Source organism: Mustela nivalis (assembly GCF_964662115.1).
Source record: "Mustela nivalis genome assembly, chromosome: 13".
Lineage (NCBI taxonomy): Eukaryota > Metazoa > Chordata > Mammalia > Carnivora > Mustelidae > Mustela > Mustela nivalis.
In genome coordinates, this window is record NC_139032.1 from 62,586,698 (window position 1) to 62,611,537 (window position 24,840).

General features: G+C 42.6%; 1 long non-coding RNA gene across 3 annotated transcripts in view; it reads right to left on the bottom strand.

Moving 5' to 3' along the window:
* Positions 1-1,523: 1,523 nt before the first annotated feature.
* The window catches only part of LOC309847044, a 357,532-nt gene continuing 334,215 nt past the window's right edge, over positions 1,524-24,840 (bottom strand). For all 3 annotated transcript variants that reach the window (XR_014302276.1, XR_014302277.1, XR_014302278.1), the window contains 2 exons: positions 2,321-2,516; positions 1,524-1,919 (listed from right to left, as the gene is read on the bottom strand). This is a non-coding gene — a long non-coding RNA (uncharacterized lncRNA). The remainder of the gene's footprint in view (positions 1,920-2,320; positions 2,517-24,840) is intronic.

Sequence of the window (24,840 nt, forward strand, 5' to 3'; positions counted from 1 at the left end):
AAGCTTTCCACTCTCCCCAGTCCTGGCCTGCCTTGGGCTTGGAGACTGGGGGTGGGTCAGCTTCTTCCCTATTCTTCCCCCGTCTTGCTTTTCTCCTTCTTACCCCCTCTTCCAAGGGGTTGGAAATAAGGTAGAGGGATGTGAAGAGAGGGGTGGTGAGAGGAGAAATAAGGGGAAGGAAAGGTGTTCGCTGATTGGTTTGGTACAATCTGGCTGTGGTGTTCTTTGGGCAGGTGGAGTCCCATTGCTGATTCTGTCTCCTCAGTGAAGCTTTCATGAAAGACTCAATGACCTCCCCTCTGGGGCCTCTGACTGTGACCCCCTTGATGGGAAAGATGTCCATTTCGGCTCCTGAGTATCTGGAGGTCCGTCCTATTATCTCTCTAGGCAATCATCCCCAGGAGAATCCAAGATGGTCCCAGGCTAACTCCCCTTCTCTCCCTCCCTAACGTGGGCCTTTGTGTCCCCTCAAACACCTTCATCTGCCCAGCACCCCACTATTCACAGAGGTGCACTTTGCTCCCTCCCGACAGTCTTCAGTCTGTTGCCTAAAGATCCTCTCTGCAGGGTCTTGTCTGTGGACTTTTTTTTAGACCGGTTTTGCTAGAGATGCGAATGATTTTTGTTGGGTGGAAGAGATAACCTCAATGGGTTATGGTTTATGGTCATGATGGAATACTGACAGGTTTTGTACCTAACTCAGCAATCTTATCTTAACACTGCCATAAATACTTAGCTTTTCAAATGTTCTTTGGAATGATTTTAACATCCTAGTGGTTTTTCCATTAATTAATGAGTTGAATAAAATCTTCAACTTGTGTACATTTTATTTGAGAGTCACAATTTTACCTTTTTGAAAATTATTTCTTAACAACATTCAAGACCCAACACTCTCTGCTAAGAAATTCTACTACCACTAATATTTGATGACAGTACTAACTTACATGTCTTCAGCGATTTATAGGATGTAGCTTCCTTCCTGCAGTAAGAATCTTCTTGAGGACAGAGACTCCGGGTGTCTGAGCACCCCTGCATCCTTTCTTCCTGGCATAGTCTCTGGTACATAATAGGAACTCAGTAAATATTTGCTACGACTTTCATTTGATGTTCATATAGCCCTTCAAAGTAGGTAGAGAGATCCTCCTCCTTCATTTTGCAGATTAAATGTGTTTGGATGGCTTGCTCAGTGTCACACAGGTAGTAAGTTGAGAAAGTTGGGACTCAGTCAGGCCTTTTTATTTCTAGGGTAATGTGTTTTTTGAGGATACCACAACTGTCTCTCATTTTATAGATGGGCACTTAATACTCCCACATAAATTAGAAATACCTCCTGGCTAAAATCTTCCTTAAGTAACTACTTCTTATTAGGATGCTCTAAAAATTTTTTTAAACATAATTCAATCTAGAGGTGCTTGGGTGGCTCAGTGGGTTAAGCCTCTGCCTTTGGCTCAGGTCATTATCTCAGGGTCCTGGGATCGAGCCCTGCACTGGAGGCAGGGGGGTGGGGTGGGGGTGTCTCTGCTCAGCAGGGGGCCTGCTTCCCCCTCTCTCTCTGCCTGCCTCTCTGCCTACTTGTGAGCTCTCTATCAAATAAATAAAGAAAAACTTTAAAAAATATATAATTCAATCTATAAAACTTCTGAATTCATGCTCACAAGCATGATGTCCTCTGAGGTCATGGCAAAACTATCTAGAGCTAAATCTGAGAAGGATGATTTGTTATGGAAATGGAGGGAACATTTTTGCCCCAATAAGGTAGTATGTCCTGGTTTAGGAAAAATCCAAATGTATGGAGTTTTGTATTCCAAGCCAGGCACGGATGAACACCAGAACATCAGAAGCTGGTTCCAGTCTGCATCTGGAATTTTCTTTAGTCAATATTCTTGTTTCTGTGAATGCCAACGGAAACCCCAACCTTCCTGAAAAAGAAATCAAAGAAACCAAACAGAGAAGTCGTGGACCCCCTTGAAATACGCTTGAGTCTTCATTTCTTTCCATCCCCATGGCCAGCATCCTGTTACAAATCGTTATCCGTTCTTATCTCAATTGCTGCAAAATCTCATGATCTGATCTCCCTGCACCTGTTCTTATGCTTCCCTCCCATTGACACCGCAAATAAAGTGATTTTTCAAAAACACGATGTGATCTTGTTTCACCCTCTCTGTAGCCTCCCACTGCTCTGAGACCAACCTAATTCCATAATGTGGGCTAGAGCCTCACATGACTTGGCCTTGCCCGACTCTCTTTCCAGTCGCTCTCCCATCTGAGAGCCTCCCCACATGTTAATCCCTCTTCCTAGAAAGCTCCACTTTGTCCTCACCTAGAGCAACCCCCATCACACTTCAGGGGCAGAGTCGTTTTCTTGGAGAAGACATCTGTCCTCCTCCAGGCCCCGAGTCACACTCATGACGGATTTTTCAGCATTCGTTCCCCCAGCAGACTGAGAGTTCATCGAGGCGAGATGTGCTGTCTCTCTTGTCTGCAGCCCTGGTTCGAGGCCTGGCACTGTATTTCACCTCTTCAAAGATGCAAACAACCCCCCCTCCCCATTAACATCTCTGACATCAGGATATAACGTTCCATCATTAGTATGTCATGGTTGATTCGGCAACATTTTTATTTCCTGGTGTAAGAGAAATAATTGTGCGTCATATAACTGATACGATCTTCCACTTGAAGAAGTCCGGTGGTTGCTACATGAATGTAGCAAAAAGCCTGTAGTTACTTGGTGTTTGGCCTCAGTGCAGAAATTCTACTACCGTAGGCTTGGCTGGGTTCTTGAAAGGCTGTTGGCAAGTAGCGAAGCAAGAGAGTCAACTGCTATTTCCTCCACTGGTGGTGGACACCACCAGGGCTTTTCTGCCTGAGTGCTACCTCGATGTGGTGTGTGTTGCAAGTTCATGGGAGAAGAGCTCTGTGTCTGGGATAATTCCTGCTGGCTACTGCCTGCTGCTCTGGTGTCTGCTGATTGCACTTCTGTCAACGCGATTTCAGAGCCCCACCCCTGCTGTCAGCACCTCCGGTGCCAAGGCTGATGTCACGTCAGCTGCCCCATCTCAGATCAGCTGCCCCCATCGCTGTCCTCCTTGGTCTCCAGATAGCTGCTGCTCTCCGCTAACTGAACAGAGCCGCCCGCGCGTGCTCACAAGACACTTTGCCCCTATTAGACATTCCTCTGTTGGGAGCCCAGACAAAGCCCTGGGAGAGGAAAAAGGGAGTTATGGAGTGCTTGGTCACTCATTGTAGTCCTGCCTTGACCATTGGTTCAGAGCTCTAATGCTACCAGAATAGTTCGCATCGCCTTTCCTTGGATTCCAGGAGTAACTCTGGAACAATTCTTACAGGCAAGCAGCTGTATGGGGCCCAACAAATTCCAGTTTTGCCTTTACATAAAATGGAGCCTGTTTTTACCCCTTCTTGGGGATCGGCTTTTCCTTTGGTGGAGGTTGTTTCACTCCGTTTGCCGAAAAAATTCTCTACTTATCCATGGCATGTCCCGATCCTAGCACAAGAAGGCGTAAGTAGAACAGGTTGTTCAGTTGACCGTGGCCTTGATCAGTCGCAGCCATGATTGACGAGGCCTCCTATTTCTGGGCGTCCTCTCCCATCATTACCCCTGCCCAGGGCGTCACGAAACAGCTGGGTTGTATCCCACTGACAGAATCTTTTAGTCACTTTCAATTCTGCCAAGGAAATATAGACATGGGCCTTCAGCTTCTAAATTAACTTTGATTCCCTCCAGACCCTGGTCCCCTTTAGGTCACAAAGCATCTTAAAACTGATCTGAACGTTTTCATTTAAAAGAAAAGGAAGAAGGATGGGGGAAACATGAGGGAGAAATTATTGAGGCAAATATGACAAAGCATGTAAATGTACGTCAAATAAAGACCTTATTCAAAAATGTAAAAGAAATTAAGATCCTAATAAATAACTGAGTTCCAAACTTTCTAACCCTGAATGGAAGCAAGGACAGAAATACCTGGTTAGGAGGTGCCGCTGAGCTGTGGTGTCTAGAGGACCCGCCCGCAAGTGCAGCACCCTGGGCTGCAGCCAGGAGTCATGTGTGGATTTGAATCCAATAAGCCAGGGAGGATCACCTGATGAGTTTGCCCCAACTGAGGGACCGGGAGCAGATGCCAAAAGTAAAACACTGGGAGGGGTTTGGATGGAGAGATAGGCTGTGCCTATAGACATTAGTCTCCCGTAAGAAACCAGCTGAAATTATCTAATGGAAATTTTAAACGAGGAACAGATAACACCCCCTGTGATACTGGAGAATGATCGCGACCTACATTGCAAATTTTGAGGATCTTCAAGGGGAATGGCTGGGCACCCAGTAGAAGGAAATATCCAAGGCAAGGGGCACCCCCAATTCCTGTGGGGTACAGGCTAGAGGCCAGACTGGGCCATGAGGAAGCAGGGAACTCTTCACTTGAAAATGCATTTGCTACATAGAAAAATCTTTGAGAATCAGCCGTGCCAGCAGCCCAGCGGAAACCTGCCACATTCAACAGGAAGCTCAGGAGAGAAGGGTTTCTCTCCAAGCAGGAGTCCCCCTGAAGTGTCTTTACTCTTGTGTGATATGGCCGGGCTTTCCTTGATCGGCAAGACAGAAGTACAGCAAGGCTGTCAGATACAGAATGGAGGCTAAGCCAGACAATGGATTTGGGTGCAGAAACCTTCATTAACATAAAGTTCCCCTTTATGATAGACCTCTGTGTCCCTGAACTAGGGTGACATGGTCGACCGGCCCTCCAGTTGAAGACTTAAAGATTCTAAGTCTATTCAAGTAAGACCTAAGAGGAATTCACCCACCTTAATTTTAAACAAATACGAGATCAAATATTCAGACACACACGCATACCCCCCCAACACACACACTACAGAGGGGCTATTAAAAACCTTCCTACAACACACAAGATGAATGTAGCATTGATAGATAGACAAAGGCATTCTTAAAATATATATTCCATTCAGGCCATACAAGTACACTTCAGAGAGAGACTACTTAATGCCCTGGAAGAAGTAAGAGCAAAGACCCGAAGAAGCTAGAGATAAAAGACGAGATGGTAAGATAATATATTCCTATGTAATGAGGTAGTCCATTAAGGAATAAATGTAAAGGCAATGCTACCAAATAATCTGATAACGATCCAAGGCAGTCAGTGACAGAACTCTGCAGAAAATCAGATCTGTAAGGTGGAGGGTAAAGCTGAGGCGGGCTCTCATGACGCAGAGGATAAGGACATGAAAAAGACATGAAAGTGATGAAAGAGACATAAATGGAAGAGTCAGAAAACGAAGAGTCCACAGGCGGGTCTTCTGCTTACTTGCTCTCAAAGTCCATTTCTCCTGAGTTACAGGTGTTTCTCCAACTAGAAAATGGGCTGATAGAAATCCTAGCCTATAGGGCTCGGGAAAAGGATTGAATGAGATAATGATTGCCAAGTGCCCAGCATTTACAAAGCATCAGATAAACAGTACTTGCTCTTAAACTTCTGCTACTGTTTCCATTATTGTTACATAAATGGACACAGGGACACCTGGAGAAAAAGTCAGTACCATTGACTGTGGTCTATGTCCCAGGACCACCGTCTGGATTTTGTCTATAAATAGGTATTTTTCCCAAGAAGAACTCAGAGCTGCTAAATTCCCTAAATCCATTTTTAAGGGATATCTGGTTTCACACATAAATTATGCATAAATAAAGCATAATTTGATGGGTAGAAAATATTTCATAAAACTTTCCCCATAACTCTGCGCACAGGGCTTCAGTCTTCTAACATTGAATGTTGCAATGGAGAAATCAGAGGCTGGCTTGGTTTTTTTTTTTTTTTTTTTTTTTTTTACATGGAATACATTAACAGAATAAAAATTACAGCTTTAACACTATCCTTGCAGTTCAGTAACTCAAGATATGCCTCAAGATTGTTGTTGTTGTTGTTCTCAGTCTTTTAAATTTTTTTCTTTCTGGAAAGAGTGTTCTGTTGACGTGCAGGTTCAGCTCTGGGTTTATTACAGGAAAGTTTTCCCATGATATCTTGCAATGCATTTATGTCTCATGTATCTGTTCTCCTTTCCAGAAATACTGATGTGCCTGTCTTAGTTGGCCTTTATCTGCTATGTCCATCCCTTGTCATCTTAATGATTTATAAACACCTTCTTTCCACTTTCCTGAATGCTCCAGATTCTGGTTATTACAGCTTCTAAGGCAGTGTTATTGCGTTCTGTTTCTTTCCTGAACATCCACAGCTCGCCTTTTCTCCTTTGGCTATCTTAGAATCTCTTCCTCTTTTTTATCTCTCTGTTTTGCTTCCTTTTCAAAGGAGTCTTGTTCTTCTTAACTTCTCTGAGGGTTAAAAAAAGTATTTATCTGGACTTGTTTTCTACACTCTGGAGTATTTTCTCGGTGAGCTTGGAATCATTCCAGATGTGAATTCCTCATCCGGTTTCCACTTCTGAACTCATCTCATTCTTTTCCTGTGGGTAGTATCTATACATAGGACCCAGACAGGGCCTTTTTTATTCACCTCTCCTGGAAGAAGGGGGCCATTGTACTAGAGTTAGCTATTTGCTCAAGAATGCTGTGTGTAGTTAGGGCAGAGCAATGATCTGGACCTGCTGACAGCTTTGGTCCAGACACATGGTTTCTGAAGACATTTAGGGAGTTTTTTTTCTTAATTTTTATTGTTTGCCCCTATCACCTGAGCAGATCACCCGGACAAGAGGTAGGTCTGGCTCACAGTGAATCCCTGCCTCACAACTAACGTCCGTATCATTTACTTTTTTTTTTTTTTTAAAGATTTTATTTATTTATTTGACAGAGAGAGATCAAAAGTAGATAGAAAGGCAGGCAGAGAGAGAGACAGGGAAGCAGGCTCCCTGCTGAGCAGAGAGCCCGACGTGGGACTCGATCCCAGGACCCTGAGATCATGACCTGAGCTGAAGGCAGCGGCTTAACCCACTGAGCCACCCAGGCGCCCCCGTATCATTTACTTTTAATAAAATCTGGACCACGCTGAGGTCTGGAGGGTTATGCATCATCTCTCAGCATCCTTCTCCAAATGCAACCCCCAATCACAGATTTGGCATCCTTTTTGCCCTACGGGTTGGCAGTTGTAGCTCTAACTGTATTTGCTGGAATTGGAATTTTCTTCCCTATGTATGTTCTTTGGATTATTTGAATAGGTTACAAACTGGGGACTATAATTAACCAGCTTGTCACCAGAAGTCCAATGCAGACTTTTAAAAATGAAAACCTGATGACGTCATCTCATTCTGCTGAGCCGCTGTGATCTGCGGCCCAGCTCCAGCACATTTTTGTCCTTTACTCTTCTGCTTCATGTGATGCTGTTCGCTCTCCCCCTCCGAACGCTTAGGACTTTCGTTCCCTCTACCTGGAATGCTCTCCCTCACCCCTCCCCTTGCTTGGCCAACTCCTGACACGCAGGGCTCAGCATCAATAACACCTGCCCACGGATGCTTCCTCTGTCCACGGTAAGTTTGTGGTCACACCATGCTCCTGCACTTTGCTATGTCAAACGTCCCTTTACACCTGGTCGGCAGCTCCCACAGTGACATCTTGATCCCTCTTAAGGTTGTTATATGGTGTGGTTGAGACAATAAATAAGGAATTCCAATTTTAAACTGCAGTTTTCAAGTGCGTTTCAAGATTATTTCTCTAATCTAGACTGGATGTTAGTAGGAAAGTAAAAACATTATAAATTGATTTGGGTTTTGGTTTTTAAAACTATTTTTTAATTTTTAATTGAAGTATATTTGACATACTATTATATGTGACATAGTATTAGTCTGAGGCATACTACATAGTGATTCAACAACCATATACATTACAAAATGCTTACCACTTAAGTGTATTAAAATATTATTTGTCTTTCTCTGACATATTTCACTTAGCATCATACACTCTAGATCCATTCATGATGTTGTAAATGGTGAGATTTCATTCTTTTTATGGTTGAGCAATATTCCAGGACACGTGTGTGTGTGCGTGTGTGTGTGTACACCTTATGGCTTCTTTATCCATTCATCTGTGGGCAGACACTTGGGATGCTTCCTTATAATGGCTATCGTAAATAATGCTGCTATAAACATAGGGGTGCATACACCCTTTCGAATTAGTGTTTTCATTTTGGGGGGTAAATATCTAGTACTGGAATTACTGAATCATACAATAATTCTATTTTTAATGTTTTGAGGAGCCTCCATACAGTTTTCTACAGCGGCTGCGCCTGTTTGCATTGCTGCCAATGGATCATGAAGGTTCCTTTTTCTCCACATCGTCGCCAACACTTGTTATTTCTTATTTTTTATTTCACTCATGTGTGGAATTTAATAAAACAAGCAAGGAAAAGAGATAAACACACACACAAAAAGACTCTTTTGAAACAATTATTGATTTGAGAGAGAGGGAGGGAGCAAGAGCATAAGCTGGGGGAGGGGCAGAAGGAGAGAGAGAGGGACAAACAGACTCCCTGCTGGGCACAGAGCTGGATGTGAGACCCTGAGATCAGGATCTGAGTCAAAGTCAGAAGGTTAACCGACTGAGCCACCCAAGTGCCCCCAAACAGACTCTTAAATATAGAGAACAAACTGGTGGTTGCTAGAGGGGAGGTGGGGGGGAATAGATTACGTAGACACAGGGGATTAAGAGTACGATTATCACGATGAGCGCTATATAATGCATAGACCTGTTGAATCATCATATTGCACCCCTGAAAGTAATATAACTGTGTGTTAACTATACTTGAGTTAAAAAACATTACTTTGGGGGGGAGGGGCAGAGAGGGAGAGAGAGAATCTTAAGCTGGTTCCACACCCAGTGTGGAGCCCGACCTGGAGCTCAGTCTCACAACCCTGAAATCATGACCTGAGCCAAAATCAAGACTCTAATGCTTAACCGACTGAGCCACCCAGACACCCCCAAATCATTATTTTTTTTAAGTTTTTATTTAAATTCCAGTTAACTTAAGTGTAATATTAGGTTCAGGTGGATAATTTAGTGATTCAACACTCCCGTACAACACCCAGTGCTCATCTCAACAGGTGCCCTCCTTAATCCCCATCACCTGTTTCACCCATCCCCCCACCCCCCCTCTAGTGACTATCATTTTGTTCTTTATACTTGAGAGTCCATTTCTTGTTTTGCCTCTTTTTCCCCCTGTGATTGTGAATTTAAAAATATTATTGACTCTATTCCCTATGCTGGGCCTTTTCCTCTCTGTGGCTTTTTTATTTTATAACTGGAAGTTTGTGCCTCTTAATCCCCTTCACCCATTTCACCTACTTCCCATCTCCCTCCCCTTTGTCAACCACCAGCTGGTTCTCTATATCTATGAGTCTGTTTCTTTTGTTGCTGTTGTTCATTGTGAATCAATTTTGAAGTATTGTGTCTTTGTATCTGTAACAGTTATTCACTCTAGAACAAGTCTAGGATAATGAGGGTTTGTCAAGAAAATGGGTGTCCTGGGATCTGGAGCATACAGCTGAAGAAAGGAACGACTAATGTATCTTTGAGGTTTAAGTCCCTACCCAATGCGATGTCCGTCTGCATCCAAGTACCAGGTAATTCAGAGCCTGGAGGTTCTGTAGGGGTGGAAGAAGGACCAGTTCCTCAAGACAAATCAGGGCGTCGACTCAAGTTGTTCTGTCAACTTGCCGCACTCTGTTTTCATACTTCCTGTTCGTAGGTAAGCACTTCGTAAACCGAGAGGCAAAACGGAAGGCCTGTGGTTTCCTTGCTAACAAGCCGAGTGAGGCGTTCGCAGCGTTCTCCAGGCTGTCAGAGGGCTTAGATCAAGTGTTTTCACGCTTTGCCTAAGCTCTTCTCAGACATTTTCGCTTCAGGCTTTTATCAACTGCCAGGCACTGAGCAGCTGTGAGTTCCACACCTCACAGGTATGTGGGGCTGTCAGCTGTCGGATTCCATCCGCTGCAGAGACGTTGTGCTGTCTGACACCCCTCTCCTCAGCCCAGCAGGAGGAGTTGCTGTGAGCTCCCGGCTCCTGCTAACCCGGGGGGTCCCTGGGGAAGACACTCAGCCTGGGCCCTCTCGAGAGCAGCATCGGCTTCCCTGTTTTACGTGGACCCCAGTGCCCTGCTCTCCAAGATGCCCTGTGGGAGTCGAGGGTGGGGGTGGGGGTAGGGTTTACTCTGATGGCCTGACCTGCCTGCAATCTCTGGGCTGCACTAGATGGTTCGAGTGTCGGTGTACTGTTGAAAATGGGGTTCAAAATTCGTTTTACCGGGTTCAAAAAAACTAAGAATGTAAGAACTTTTTTTTTTCTTTTCAGTCTTGAAAGTTAACTACTCTCATTGAAAGTCAACAACTCATTGTTTTCATGCCTCTCAGGTTGAGGGTGGGTCTTCCTTTTGCCTCTTGTGTCTTTTTTCAACAAATTACTTTTTAAAAAATGTGTTAAGATGGGGCACTGGGGTGCCTCAGTGGGTTAAAGACTCTGCCTTCGGCTCCGGTCATGATCCCAGGGTCCTGGGATCGAGCCCCACATCGGGCTCTCTGCTCAGCAGGGAGCCTGCTTCCACCTTTCTCTCTCTCTCTGCCTGCCTCTCAGCCTACTTGTGATCTCTATCTGTCAAATAAATAAATAAAATCTTGAAAAAAAAAAGTGTTAAGCCTCCTTTTCTTTGCTTTAATCTGCCTTAGAGTGGTAGTACCATTTTGTCTTTTAAATCGTGTGAATCTTTATTTGGGTGGTTTGAAGAATTTTCTTACTGTTGAGATGTCATTCCCCTTACCTGGAATCACAGAAACGTTTGGAGCTGGGAAGACCCTGGGGATCTTTTCTAAATTTCTCTCCTCCTAGAGTGAGGGCCTGTGACCAAAGTGGGAGAACTTGCTCTCTTCATCTCACAGCCAGTCATGGAGCTGGGACAGGACTCTCAGGGTTTCTTACCCTCAGGTCAAAGGTATTTCCATTATAGCTGCTTATCTTGAAGGTATTCCCACCTGCAAGGCTCAGCATCTTAGACTCTAAGAGCTCCAGCACCATCTTCCATGAAAATACACAGGCCAACTTGTGCGAAAAGGAATGATAACTACAGTCGATGTGATTTTGTCAACTCCTTACCCAAGGCCCAAGAAATGCCAATACCCGTGTCAAACAGTCCATCGCTGGTTAATTAGTATTAAGTTGCATCAGTATGTCAGGACAATTGCCAAACGATGGAAGCCCTTGGTTCTCCCAATGGGCTCATCAGGAGATGTGAAGCGTGGCATCCCGGGAAGCGTATCGATAATAATGGTAAACAACATTTCACAGTGGATACTTTCCTTGGAAGCCAGTTATATTCAAATTGTACATCATAGGCTAAGAAGTGCAGAAAAATCTGGTGCTCTCTTCCAATTAGTAATACTGATAGAGTAGGCTGAATTTAGCAAGCCTTCATATTTTTGTTACAATAATACTACTAATGATGATGATAATGACAATATTTTCATGGCATCTTATAGTTTGCAAAGCTCTTTCATATCTATAATCTCATTTAATTGTCACAATAAATATTTTTAATAAGTATCTTCTTTTTTAAAAGCTGACATTTGCGACTCTAAATCTCACAGCATATTACTGGGAGAAATTAGATTTCAACCCGTTTCTTTCTATTCAAAAGTCTCTCATGATCTTTTGTCATTTCTTTCTTCCTCCCTCCTTTGACACACATTCATGGAATGCTACGTGCCAGAAACTTAGTAAGGAATGATTCCATCAAATGTGCAAAATCGGTTCAACACAAGGAAAATTATTAGCCTAATCTATCATTTCAATAAATAAAGCAGCAAAAATTAGGTTTTGTGGCTACATTAGAGCAGTAAGAAATGACTCTCTTTGGATAAGCTTGTACAAGTTCACCTTTTATCGATGAGAGAAATCTGGCACGGAAGTGGGAAATTGCTCAAACGTCCAGTGTGAGAAAAGCAGCAGGCCAAATGGCCCAGGTATTTCCAGTAGACCACAGTGCTCCCTCAAGAGACACACAAGACATGTACTTGGTAAAAATCTTTGTGCATTTCTGAAGAATGAGAATAGGTACACACACACAACACACACACACCGACCCCCCCCCCCACAGACAAAATACATACATAAGCAAGTCAATGTTAGTCTCAACGGAGAAATCACAGAAAGGCATGCCCTCTGAAGAATAAGATATTATAGTGTTTTATTATAGTTTTTACTATAGATTAGAGATGTTCTAGAATTGGAGATGCTCATGAAGGGGGATTCACATAGAAAAGGAAAAGAGAGAAATACCACCTTCTTAAAAATCCAAGGGAAGTTCTATTTTTAATTTCTTGAGGAATCTCCACACTGTTCTCCAAAGAGGTTGCACCAACTTGCATTCCCACCAACAGTGTAAGAGGGTTCCCCATTCTCCACATCCTCTCCAACACATGTTGTTTCCTGTCTTGCTAATTTTGGCCATTCTAACTGGTGTAAGTTGATATCTCAATGTAGTTTTAATTTGAATCTCCCTGATGGCTAGTGATGATGAACATTTTTTCACGTGTCTGCCATTTGTATGTCTTTATTGGAGAAGTGTCTGTCCATATCTTCTGCCCATTTGTTGATATGATTGTCTGTTTTGTGTGCGTTGAGTTTGAGGAGTTCTTTATAGATCCTGGATATCGACCTTTTGTCTGTACTGTCATTTGCAAATGTCTTCTCCCATTCCGTGGCTTGCCTCTTTGTTTTCTTGACTGTTTCCTTTGCTGTGCAGAAGCTTTTGATTTTGATGAAGTCCCAAAAGTTCATCTTTGCTTTTGTTTCCTTTGCCTTTGGAAACATATCTTGAAAGAAGTTGCTGTGGTTGATATCGAAGAGGTTACTGCCTATGTTCTCCTCTAGGATTCTGATGGATTCCTGTCTCACAGAGGTCTTTTATCCATTTTGAGTTTATCTTTGTGTATGGTGTAAGAGAATGGTCGAGTTTCATTCTTCTACATATAGCTGCCCAGTTTCCCCAGCACCATTTATTGAAGAGACCGTCTTTTTTTCCACTGTATATTTTTTCCTGTTTTGTCGAAGATTATTTGACCATAGAGTTGAGGGTCCATATCTGGGCTCTCTACTCTGTTCCACTGGTCTATGTGTCTGTTTTTATGCCAGTACCATGCTGTCTTGGTGATCACAGCTTTGTAGTAAAGCTTGAAATCAGGTAACATGATGCCCCCCATTTTATTTTTGTTTTTCAACATTTCCTTAGCAATTCGGGGTCTCTTCTGATTCCATACAAATTTTAGGATTATTTGCTCCAGCTCTTTGTAGAATACTGGTGGAATTTTGATTGGAATAGCATTAAAGTATAGATTGCTCTAGGCAGTATAGACATTTTAACAATGCTTATTCTTTTGATCCAAGAGTATAGAATGGTCTTCCATCTTTTTGTGTCTTCTTCAATTTCTTTCATGAGTGTTCTGTAGTTCCTCGAGTACAGATCCTTTACCTCTTTGGTTAGGTTTAATTCCCAGGTATCTTATGGTTCTTGGTGCGATAGCAAATGGAATCGATTCTCTTCCCAATGACCCTGCCATTGCACTACTGGGTATTTATCCCAAAGATACAGATATAGTGAAAAGAAGGGCCATCTGTGCCCCAATGTTTATAGCAGCAATGGCCATGGTCGCCAAACTGTGGAAAGAACCAAGATGCCCTTCAACGGATGAATGGATAAGGAAGATGTGGTCCATATACACTATGGAGTATTATGCCTCCATCAGAAAGGACGAATACCCAACTTTTGTAGCAACATGGACGGGACTGGAAGAGATTATGCTGAGTGAATTAAGTCAAGCAGAGAGAGTCAATTATCATATGGTTTCACTTATTTGTGGAGCATAACAAAGAGCATGGAGGACATGGGGAGTTAGAGAGGAAAAGGGAGTTTGGGGAATTTGGAAGGGGAGGTGAACCATGAGAGACTATGGACTCTGAAAAACAATCTGAGGGTTCTGAAGGGGTGGGGGGTGGGAGGTCGGGGTACCAGGTGGTGGGTATTATAGAGGGCACGGATTGCATGGAGCACTGGATGTGGTGCAAAAATAATGAATACTGTTATGCTGAAAATAAAAAATAAATTTTAAAAAAAATCCAAGGGAATCAACCCAAAGTCTAAGTAAAATAAACAAAGTGGCAGAAAGTAGGTAGATACATAATAACTAAGTCCTGAGAACCTGAGATAAATAGTCAGAAACTATCCTAAAAAAAAAGTCAATTTATGATAACAATGCAACATGTTAAACATTTTATTTATTAATTAAACACATGTTTATTGACAAACAATGTTCTGGGCACATGAGTTACAGCAGAGAACAAAAAGACAGAGACCCTGCCCTTAGGAATCTTTTGTTCTTATGGAGGAGACAAAGCATAAGGACATTGTATCATGCCTTGGAAGCTAAGTGCCATGAGAAGCAGGTAATAGTGAGGAGGGTAAAGGGTGTCAGGACTGCAGATAGTGAGCATGAGTTACATTTTTAAATAAGAGAGTCAAGGCCATTAAGATGGTAACATCTGAGACAAGACCTGAAGAAGGTGAGTGAATTAGCCATGCAAATATTTGAGAGAAGAATGTTCAAGACAGAGCAATCAGCCAGTGCAAAGGCCAGGAGGTGGCCTCTCTGCTGTGGTAAGGAAATAGCATGGCAAGATGACCTACCCAGGTATTTGAATTAATACTGAAGTGGACATGGGGGATAATCACACAGACCCTTGTCTACCAGTCTGAGAACAGGGACTTTTACTCTGAGTGAAACAGGAAGTCTTTGGCATTTAGCAGAAGAGTGTCACAATGTGACGTGAACCTTAAGCAGATCCCTCGACTAACTGTGTTGAGGGTAATGCTTGAGCATTGCCCTCTCCTTCTCTTTTCTCCTGGCTCAAATCTCCAGCACCTCAATTCTCACAGAAAACAGTGGCAAGGCCAAAGTAAGGACAGTGGAGGCAAGAAAAAGAGGCCTAATTCTGTATATATTTTGAAGGAAGGAAGCATCCACAAGATTTCCCGAGTTACAGTATACAAAGAAAAGGATAATGCTAAGGATTTCATCCTTGACCAACTGGAAGCATAGTTACTAATTAATATAATATGGGGGGGCACCTGGGTGGTTCAGTCAGTTCAACATCCAGCTCTTAATTCCAGCTCAGGTCGTGATCTCAGGGTCCTGAGATGAAGCCCCACGTCGGGTTCGGCGCTCAGCAGCGAATCTGCTTAAGACTCTGTCTCTCTCTCTCCCTCCCTCTGACTCTCCTCCTATTCATACACACCCTATCTCTCTAAAATAAATAAGTAAATAATTCTTAATAAAATAATAATTAACATAATATGGGACCTATGAGAATTATGAAAACAAATGCTAAAATCCTTATGGGATAGTACCAGAACGAAGACTTTACACTTCCTATTCTCTGTAGGCCTAGTCTAGACCAGTGTCCAGAACACAGCAGGCACATGGTAAACACCTGTTGAGTAACCTGATGAATGAAGGGATCGTAACTCCTGGAATCGTCTCTCTGAACTACAGTTTAAACCAGCAGTTCTCAAACTCTAGCATGCAACAGAATCACCTTGTTAAGACACAGATTTTGGGCCTTATCCCCAGACTTTCTGATTCAGTAGGTCTGGGATGGAACCCAAGAATTGGCATTCATAACACATTCTTAGGAGGAGGCAGATGCCGCTGGCTCGAGGAGCACACTTTGAGAACCACTAGTTTGAATGCTGTGCTGACGTGCTCTGACACTGAGCACAACCTCGCCGGGCCTGAGGTAGATTTAACCCCTGCCTCCCTGTGTGCTTTGACATCCCAGTTTCCTCTTCAAGGCCCAATGACTTCTCCCCTTCCTGACCGCTCATTCCTACTCATTAGAGTTTCTCTTTTGGTTTTCAGTATAGCCATCTTACAAATGATTTTACCTATTATCTCTTCTTGTTTGGAGCATTTTTGCCACTGAGTCTCAGCTTTCCCTCATTTCTGCGGGCTGTTTCCTTCTTTTAGTTCGGCCTCAGCCCAGACGGGGAAATAACCCCCTTTCCTGGATTTCCTCAGGGCACCGGCACTGCCCGCTCTTTGCCCCCCGTGAGGTAGTTGTGTGGAGTAGATGTTTACTGAGGAGTCTGGCACAGCTCAGCAGATAAATTAAATTTTAACAGAAGACATCTCTGCTCCCAAATTTCATAAGCCACTCCCACAGGGGCCAAATGGCTTCCCTGTCCTGTCCCTGTGACCCTCATTCTTCAGATGTCCCCACAGCACACAGGCACGCCTAAACTGAAAGTCCTTCCCACTTTGCTATGCAGAGTGGTTTCTCTCTTTCTCCCACCTCAGCCCTTTCAGGCCAGGCCCTGGGAAGGGGGGGAAGTGTCCCCTTCTTACCCAAATGATTTATTTTTCCAACAAAGATGACTTTCTTACTTATGAGATTTTAGCCACCATCTTTATAATGGTAATATTTTCCTCCACCATAACTCTCTCTCTCTCTCTCTCTTTCACACACACAGTTAGCAAAAGACCTCATTATGGTTCTAATCTGTATCTCTTTGTTCATTTAGGAACTGAGGTCATTCTCTATGTTTTTGGTTTAATCCATATATGTTTTCCAAATAAATGTTAACTTTCTATCCTATCTCATAGTTTGCCCTTTAATTTTGGTTATGCCAAAGTGTTTTTAATTATCATGTAGTCAAGACTGCTAATTGTTGTTCCTTATGACTTCTTCAAACACTTGTAACCTTCCGTGCTTTCCCTTAAATTCTGGAAGCCTAATGTTTTTCATTTGTATTTGGTTTTTCTTTTATATTTGGCCATTTATTATGCCTGGAATAATTGGCTTCTGACATGAAATAGAGTCTAAGTGAATTCTTTCCCCAACTGTTAATCAATCTTCTTTATAGCCCTGTCACCTAGCACGAGTTCTTACTAAGGATTTTCATGATCAGTGAATGAATCTCTGTACTCTGCAGCAAATAATACTTCTCTTCCCTATCTGAACACTGTTTCATCTGGGGATGAGATGAGCATGGCCCTCAGCATCCTGTCAGCAACCACCACCCCCTACCCACATAGACGCACTTTGGGAAAAGCAAATTCCTCCGAAGGACACACTCAGTCCTTCTCAAGTAGTGAATCCACAGCCAATCAGAGGCAATCAGAAAAGATGCAAGCACTGTCCAGGAGACAAGGTCCAAATGCCCTCTAGGTCTTTGACAACAGAGGCACAAGAACTGGAAAGGAGGGGATAAAGCTGTCTCTATGTGCAGCTGGTCTTGTTCTATGTCTGGGAAAATCCAAGAGATTTCAGAACAAAGCTACCTCGAAGAATAGAACAAAGTAGTACAGTAGCACATAATACAAATCCACATATGAAAATCAATAGGTATCCCTGAATTGAATTATGTATAAACTGCATATCAATCCAAATTGAGGAGCATTTTATAAAACAACTGACTTGTATTCTTCAAAAATGTCAAGGTCAAGAAAGGCAAAACAGGGGCACCTGGGTGGCTCAGTCGGTTACGCATCCAACTCTTGATTTCGGCTCAGGTCATGATCTCAGGGTCATGAGATCCAGCCCCCCAGCAACGGGCTCCCCACTCAGTGGGGAGTCTGCTTGAGACTCTCTCCCTCTCCTTCTGACCCTCCTCCCACTTGCTGCACGTGCATACTCTCTCTCTCAAATAAACAAATAAATTAAATCTTAAAAAAGAAAAGCAAAACACAAAATCCAAGGAACTGTTCCATAATAAAGAGATTAAAGATACACAACATGGGATACATGTGTGATCCTGGAGCAGGGAGGGGGTGGAGACGGAGGGGCAAAATATATAAAGGAACTTACTGGTTCAATTGGTTAAAGTTAGATATCGCTTATTGATTAAATAGTCATATTATGATGTTAAATTTTTTGAACTTGGTAACTATACTGTGGTTATGAAAGGTCAATGTCCTTGTTCTTAGGAGATACAAACTGAATATTTAGGGGTAAAAGAGCATTGTATCTCCAACTTACTCTCAAAGCAATCTGGGGAAAACAAAAACAACAAATGAAAAAACTATGTATATATCAGAATGTAAGCAATGAAGCAATCTGGAGAAAGGCTACATGGAAGTTCCTTGTACTATTCTTTCAATTCTTCCGTAAGTCTGAATTTACATCCAAGTTAAACAGTTATATAAAAAATAAGAACCCTCATATTTACAAACATGAACTGGGTTAGAAGACAAAATCGAAGACAAGACCTGTTCACACAAACAGGTAGCCAGCCTAGACCTAATAAGAAATATCTAAAACCTTATGAGAAAAACAAAAGAAAAAAACACTCCCTAAAACCCAAAATTATTCTTATAAACAGAAAGATGTTCTTGATTAGAAAGACCCAAATTTAGAAAAATCAGTTCTCTCTAAGTTAAACTACAGATTTCTTGTGATCCTGACAAAAATGTTATTAGGGGCTCCCCGCTCCCAGACCTTGAGAAGTTGATTATAAAGTTCATTTCAAATCTAAACTGGAAAAATAATTAGGAAATTTCTGGAAAATAAGACCTACCAAGTTCTACATATAGTTTAACATTTCTAAAATTAAATATGTGGTATTGGGATAGAGCTAGGACTGTAGAATAGAACAGAAAATCCAGAAATAGACTTAATGTGAAAGAAAATTTAATGTACAATGAAGAAATTCATAGAGAAAAGATGATTCGAGATAAATGGATAGCCAGGTTGGAAAAGATAAAATCTGATCTATTCCTTACGTCATAAATGAAGATACATTCTAATTGGATCAGAGATTTAAATGTTGGAAGGAAAGAAGGAAAGAAGGAAAGAAGGGAGGAAGGGAGGAAAAGAAAGAAAGAAACAGAAAGAAAAAGGAAAAGAAACTGAGAAATCATAAATATTAGAAGAAAAGCACAGGTCAATTCTTCTATAATACAGTAATAGGAAAAGGTTTTAACCTATGGTTCAAAATTTGGACACTGTAAGGAAAAGATTGATGGATTTGCCTATACAAAAATTTTAAAGATAAATTTTTCCACAGTGAAACTCTATCAAATGATAGTAAAAGACAAATGACAAGCTGGAAGATATCAACTTATATCGCATATAGCACGTTAATATCTTAAAATATAAGAAGACTAAAAAGACCAAGGATCTACAGAAAAATGAGCATGACTGGCACGGAAAAAGAAATGCAAATGGTTCTTCTCATACGAAAGCTGCTCACTGTAACTCTCAGTAGTGGGCAATAAATGAAAAGGCCATGGAGATACTATTCCCCAAGTTGGACTGTGGGCAAGATTTAGGAAATAGACGTTGTCATACATTGCTGGTAGGATTTATAAAGTGATATCTCTATGGGGGAGAATTTGTCAGTATCTATGAAAATTAAATATATGATTACCCTTTGACCCAGCCACCCCAATTCTAGGAATCTAACCAAAAAACACACCGGCAAAAATAGAAGGTATATTAGATAAAATAGAAGATATATTAGATAAAGATAAAATAGAAGATATATGTACAAGGCCACGCACTGCAGTATAATTTGCTGTATTACATTGATTGAATGGACTATATGACACATTTACACAACTGAGACCCCAAAAGGAGTAAATATATATGTGTGCATGTAATGTACATGTGTGCATATAGTGTATATAGTATATATATATATATATATATATATATATATGCATATACACACACACACATTGCTAGTAATATATACATATATCCCTAAGATGTACCTACTCTTACCTTAGCCATTCTATTTCTAGGAGTTTATCCCATGAGAATAATTTTAAATATATTAAAATTGACTACCTGGGTATCCCTTCTGATACTATTGATCATATTGAATAATTAGAAATAATCTAAACATTGGGCAACAGGGGACTGGTTAAGTATGTGTCCTGAATATACAATGAGGAGAGCTCCCTTCTGCAGAAGTCTTCCCTACGCTCACCCAGTTCTCTGTGACCACCTCAACGTGACACTCATCTCAGTGTGCCTTAACGTCAAAGAATTTGTGTACAGGGATGGTGATTCCCTAGGTGTCGGGTTCCAGGACCCAGGGAATCACATACTGCTTACCTCTGTGTATATTTTACTCTGACTCTAACCTCTGCCCCTAAAAATTGACCTGCGCCTTATGCACACACAGGCCAAAAATGGCAAATGGGCATCATTTTCAGCATCAGTCCTAATCACTTAATGATGGCTTCCTGGAGAACCACCTGAGAACGATTCTGAGGCTGAGCCCAGGCTTTGTTCGAAGTAGTGCTACAATCAGTTCTGTCACACACATGCAGAAGAGAATAGAGGCAGATATGCCACGCCTTGCGCCAGAAACTACGCATTGGTCACACTGACTTTGACTACTAATCATTCTAACACAATGCATGAACTCATCTTGTAATTCCTGGTCGCATTTAAAAAAAACAGACACGCTCACAAATAACCACGATATATAGCAGACTATATAAAAGATGTTTAGGAAAAATTATAACATCCTACAGTTTTAATTCCAAAGGAAAAAGACAGTACAGCTAGCAGGGGAGACCAGAGCCAGCTTCAGACAAGACGTAGCTTGAGTCAGGCTAGGAAAGATGAACAAAAAATACGAATAAGAAGAATTAGAAAGAACGGCGGGGGAACTAGTGTGAACAATACAGGTCGTGGGAAGAAATGGCTCAGTTGGATGGCATCGCCACCCAGAAATCTTCTTCCTAACAGAACCCTAAATTTCGTGTAGGTGTCGGCCCACCCCTCCTGCAGCCACTAGCACGAAGGCTGACTCTTCCCCCAGCTCTAAGCATGGCCCTGACCGGTGGAAGAGTAAAGCCATTCGTGATGTCAGGGACCAGCTTGGGAACGGCGTGTGTTTTATTTCTAACCAATAGATATGAGGAGCAGTTTCCGGGGGCAGGGCGGGGGCTTCTTGGAATAGTCTTCTTGCCCCAAGAGAAAAACCACAAGTTAAAAAAAGTGCACCTTTCCCTTCAAGATGTTACCATGTTGACCTGATGGTTGGAACCACTGCAGCTAATTCACCCTCTGGCCTGAGCTTGAATCCAACATTAAGAACGGCAGAGCAGAGGGGCAGGGTCCTTGATCACAACACCAGGCTGCTGAGTCAATCATCCCTACAGCCTACCCAATCCCCAGAGAGCACACGTTGCCTCTCTCTAGAAGTCAGGTTGGGTTTCTGATCATGGTGGCTGAAAGCATCCTGAGTCATGAGCGAATGGCGAGCACCCCTGTTGGTTAGAGCAGAAGGTACCTGAAAGGAACTCGAGGGAGAGATGGCTGGGGAAGGAGGCTGGGGGCAGACCTCATGAAACCCTGCCTGCCCGGCCAAAGAATTTGTAAATAATGGGGAGCCACTGACAGTTTGGTAAGTAATGGGGAGCAGACTCTCGGAACAGATGGGATAAATATTGGTGCAAATGCATGGTGTAGCTAGCAAAGGACCCAATTTGATGCAGACTTCTCTCTCCTGAGTGAAATATGCATCTTCAGAGCAGCATCTTAACCAGACTGGGAACAATATGGAAAGGACGTGGGCGTGAGTGATGATCAAGTCCCCGGCATTGGTCTCGATGGTCACGCTCACACACAAATGCTGCCCTTGGCTGCAGTTTCGCCAGCATCGTGTGTGAAACCAAACAGTTGGTTTCTCCGCTTTCCTTGGCAATGGCAAAGCCCCAGTTGGAGCCCCATGTTTGTGCTAAACTCCAGGCGGCACGATTCTGATTTATAACTTTTAAAATTATTATAAATGTGATTTCTTTCCATTGTAGAAAATTGGAAAATACATACAACAAAAAGAAAATTAAAATACTTTTCAATCTATCTCTCAAAGACAAATCACAGATAACATTTTGTTGTATCCACTCCAAACTTCGTCTCTCTCTGTGTATCCACTTAGTAAACAGAAGTAATGTCACAATGTATAAATCGTTTTGTCGTTTTTTTCCCAGCTCAGCAATGTATCATGCATCACTTCTCATGTCAATAAATATTATTTATTTTCTACAACATTATTTTTAATGGCCCAGTGAATTTCATTCTAAAGACATATGATTGGAATATTATTTCCAATGTTTGGTATTAGATACATAGATGCTGTTGTGATGAACATCTTTATACATGTACCCAATTTATATGTTTGTCCAGTTATCATCTTAGAATAGACTCCTGGAAGTAAAACTGCTAAACAAAGGTAGAATAACATAAAAAAGTAAAAAATTATTTCTAATTCTCTTCTTAATAAGTATAAAAATAAGTGAAAGTGTCCCCTCCATGTGAGCCTCCCCAGCTTCATTTTTCCCAAGATTTAAAAATATCTATTTAACATCTATTTGGACATATGTCTAAATACACAAATACATCTATTTATATAATTCAACAGATATATGTATATATACATACAATATACAAATCTCCATTTAGGTGATTTGTTTTCACAAGAACAATAGATCTGTTGTGCTCGTATGAAAACTCGCGAACAGTGCATGTCAGTGTCCTACCACCACTCCCCCATCTTCCTTCTGAGACTGCATAGGATTATGCTTTCAAAGCAGGGTTATCAACCCAACCTCTGCCAACAGGAACAGCACTGGGATGCGAACCGTAATTGAAACGATTGCCAAAGGCCCGTAATTTCAAGTTCACTGCGGTTTTATTGTGGCTCATTCTTTAAAATCTTTCAGGTGTCTGTTCTTTCCACCTGAGGATGACTGGGTGTCCCCTCCACCTCTCTGTGGACATGGTAGACATAATAAACCCACTGCGTTCAAAGGCTTGGCTGTATGGCTGACACTCTCAGTGCTGTCACCCAACCTCTATGTACCTTGGTTGTGCAACCTGGGAAATGGGACTCAAGGCGTGGTGCAGTGGGACTGAAATCTGGGGCTCTGGTTCCAGACCAACAATGGACAAAAGAGCATTCTGAGAAGCCAGGTCAAGGTAGCAGAGTCAAGCCAAAGCAGTTTTCTGGAGTCAGGACGGACAATGCCAAGAGCAGAAGTCAAGCACAGGAGTCAGCATCAGTGCAGTGAGGAGGCAGGGAACGGGCATGGGGGGGATTTGCGCAGCCAATAAAACCGTCCCTCTGAGTTGGATTCCCTGGCATGAGGCCCCTCTGTAGAGCCAAGCATGCACCTCCCTGACTATTCCGTGGACTGTTTTAAAAGTGCCATCTACCTCCTGCTAAGGGTTCAGCTAATCTTCTGTGAGCCAAACCACCACGTCAGAGTCACTTTTCAGAATGGCTAAGATCTAGAAATCAAATCATGAGGTATACGTATATTTATTATATGATATGGCCACAAGGGTTCATTCATTTAAAAATACTTACTGAGCACTTATCATAGTCGAGTCCTATGCCAGGGTCTGAGGAATCAGAGGTGATTAAGACACAGTGCCTGCCCGCAGGGAGGTGACATTTTGTTGGGACTGAGACACACACACACAGACTACTTCAATGGATTATGTTGGCCACAAAGATGAGGGCTGGAAAAATTGTTCTAAAGTACTTTTAAGTAGCACGTGGTAGCCTTCACGGGAGAGACAAATAGCATTCAGACAAAGAACACAAAATATGCAGAAGGGAGTCAGATGAAGATAGAGAGGCATGACGGAGCTCAGGTAGAGGGGACAGCCTGGGCACGAGTGACAGCTTTAGAGACTGTGTCAGGAGCTGCTTGGAATTCAGAGTGGCCAAAGCAGACAGAGCAAGCGGGGAGGCAGGAAGGATGGTGAGACCTAAAACCAGAGAGGTAATCAAGCGCCATCACGTCCTTACCCACCTTGCTAAGGAGTATGGACCTCATCTTAGGGACAATGGGAGATACTGAAATGTTTTCAGAGGAAAGACAGCCAGATGGACATTTTAGAAAGATCATCACCACAAAAGGATTAGAGGCAGGGAACCCACACCTCTGAACACTGATGTCAAAATAAGCAAGCTTTTCTTTTTCTACTTCTCGTCTGACTGTTCTTTATTCATTAGCTTTTACTGAGTACCTACTAAATGTTCACACCCTATATCAGGCACCAGAGGTAGAAAGGACAGGACATTGGCCTCCCGCGAAAGTGGTTGACTGCCCTGGGCTGCTGTGTGCTTGTGAGATGGGTTTGTTCAAGGGTGTCATTGTTAAAAGTTAAGCATCCTATGTTCTCTATAAAAGGCACCACACAACCTCCTGCCCAGCTTTGGTTTCAATAAGAAAGCAGCACTCCCATCCCTTTTAATCCAGTGAAGGGAGCTGTGTGTCCCCGTGAATGCCAGCCTGGCCCAGCAGAGAACTCCCGGCCACGGAGGATGTCCCGTTCCTCGTTCCTCGTTCCTCGTTCCTCGAGCTCGGCCTGGGCTGTTGGGCCCTGGCTCCTCCCTGGAGCCGTTTCCATGGGCTGCCGGCCATACTCTGAAAAATGCACAGGTTGCCAAACTGTCAGCAAAAGCTTTAATGAATGGTTCTAATTACATTCAAGTAGCAGAGCCCACTGCCATTTTAATCAAATCTGGGCCTGGCAAGCTCTTTGGCAGGAATACAAGAGAAAGCCTCATGAAAATGCTGCCAAAACACTAATCACCTTTTATCCGAAATTTGCCTGATGGAGGCCTGGATATAAAACGCTTCGGGAGGGGGGGCAGCTCCCCAACAACAACAACGTTTGGGTATTTTAAGGAGATTATTTTGGGGCTTGCCATAAATTATTACATGTAGGGAGGGGAGAAAATTCTAAATCAGGAGTTGCTAGGGGACCTCCCTTTAGGAACAGTCCTAATAGCAGGGGAGGG